The 2,140-nt window shown below is 41.8% G+C and overlaps 1 pseudogene across 1 annotated transcript; it reads left to right on the top strand.

Annotated features, from left to right (window-relative positions):
- The first annotated feature begins 707 nt into the window (after positions 1 to 707).
- Positions 708 to 1,728, top strand: LOC112619183 (annotated as a pseudogene). Its single transcript, XR_003118188.1, has 2 exons — positions 708 to 791; positions 1,095 to 1,728. The product of XR_003118188.1 is annotated as an NFU1 iron-sulfur cluster scaffold homolog, mitochondrial pseudogene (transcript).
- Positions 1,729 to 2,140: the final 412 nt, after the last annotated feature.

Here is a 2,140-nt window from a genome sequence, read left to right as displayed (position 1 = left end):
GAAAACGAACCTGACCCTCTGGTCTCCTGTAAAGGACAAAGGAAAATGACAGTACTCAAGTGATGACTGGGTGATCATGTTATTGTGACTCTGCTGGGGACAAAACTCGATTCTAAGTCTAAGAACTATATTTTTGTTTATATGTCAGAACATGGCATCAGGAAAGGGCAACCTACTTCTATACATACCCTAGAAACCACGGAAAGGCCAATCACAGTCTTTCACCCACAGAAGATGTGGCAGAACACACTATTGACAATAAAGGTCAATCTACCCTCACGGGAACACACTGGACTGAGTAAGTGGTGGGGTGCTGAAGAAGGGGAGCCAAGTGGAAACTGACAACCCATCATCTTCTTTGAGCCTCACACACCTTTTAGATGGGTGTAATTATACCAGCCTTGTTGATAAGGAAACTGAGACTAAAAGCGGATAATAAATTAGGGACCATAAGAAGCCAAGTAGGTGTTGGAGCCCAGAGAACACAAGGCTGTGTCTGAATCCACAGCCTTGACTTAACCAACATGTTAGACTGCCCTGGGATCCACCACTGGATTCAAAAGGCAGGTGCTTCACTATTGGAACAGATGCTTTACCTGTTTCAACCTCACATGCTTCACCTGAAAGCAGAGATAATAGTATCTACTTTATGCAATGGCATGAAGATGGAGACTCTCGGACTAAGATGGTAGCAGAGGGCCTGCGCCGCTGGGCAACTGCGGCTGTTGCTGCGGGGCTGTGCAGGCGGTTCTATCATGTGTTGAAGAATCTATACATTATTAAGAAACAGCCTCTGGGCTGGGCGCGGTGGCTCACGCCTGTAATCCCAGCACTTTGGGAGGCCGAGGCGGGTGGATCACGAGGTCAGGAGTTCAAGACCAGCCTGGCCAAGATGGTGAAACCCTGTCTCTACTAAAAATACAAAAATTAGCCAGGCGTGGTGGCGGACGCCTGTAATCCCCGCTACTTGGAAGGCTGAGGCAGAGAATTGCTTAAACCTGGGAGGCGGAGGTTGCAGTGAGCCGAGATGGCACCACTGCACTCCAGCCTAGGTGACAGAGTGAGACTCAGTCTCAAAAAAACAGAGAAACAGCCTCTGCATCAATTTGTAGAAAGACTACTTTTCCCACTACCTGCAGCCTTTTGTAACCCAGTGAGACACATGTTTATTCAAACACAGATATCCCAAATCCTAATAGTTTAAAGTTTATACCATGGAAACCAGTTTTTGAGACAAGGCTCATGGATTTTCCTACCCCAGCTGCAGCATTTCACTCTCCTTTGGCTAGGCAGTTATTTAGGATTGAAGGAGTAAAAAGTGTTTTCTTTGGGCCAGATTTCATCACTGTCACAAAGGAAAATGAAAAATTAGACTGGAATTTACTGAAACCAGATATATACACAACAACCATGGACTTCTTTGCATCTGGTTTACCCCTAGTTACAGAGGAAACATCTTCAGGAGAAGCAGGATGTGAAGATGATGAAGTTGTGGCAATGATTAAGGAAGTGTTAGATACTAGAATATGTAGAGATGTAATCTACAAAGGCTTTGAAGATGGCATCGTATGACTGAAACTCCAGGGTTCTTGTACCAGCTGCCCTAGTTCAATCATTACTCTGAAAAATGGAATTCAGAACATGCTGCAGTTTTATATTCCAGAGGTAGAAGGTGTAGAACAGGTCATGGATGATGAATCAGATGAAAAGGAAGCAAATTCACCTTAAAATAATCTGGATATTCTTTGGGTACAACAGTCGGACTTACCGATAATATATACAAAGCTGTTATTATTAATATACTGAAGAACTTGAGGATTAATAAAATATGCAATTTATTCAGAGAATGATTAAAAAAAGATCAAATGAAGAACTTATGGAAATGTCTGGCACACTGTAGCCAATCATTTTCCACTGACTGATTTTATTTGACCATCTGGTTTTTATATCATTAATTCAAAAAGCATGTATTGAGTTAATAATATCAGCTGTATCTTATTTGTTGATCACTTTCCATGTTCTAGGCACAGCTTGATAATTTCTATGTATTATTTTATGTAATCCTTACAATAACCCTACAATGTAAACATTGTTATTATCTTCATTTTACAGTTGAGGGAGCAGGTTCAGAAAGATTAAA

The sequence above is a fragment of the Theropithecus gelada genome, chromosome 2 (genome assembly GCF_003255815.1).
Source record: "Theropithecus gelada isolate Dixy chromosome 2, Tgel_1.0, whole genome shotgun sequence".
Taxonomy (NCBI): domain Eukaryota; kingdom Metazoa; phylum Chordata; class Mammalia; order Primates; family Cercopithecidae; genus Theropithecus; species Theropithecus gelada.
Note: the sequence above shows the minus strand (reverse complement) of the source record. Positions and strands in the feature narration are given on the sequence as shown.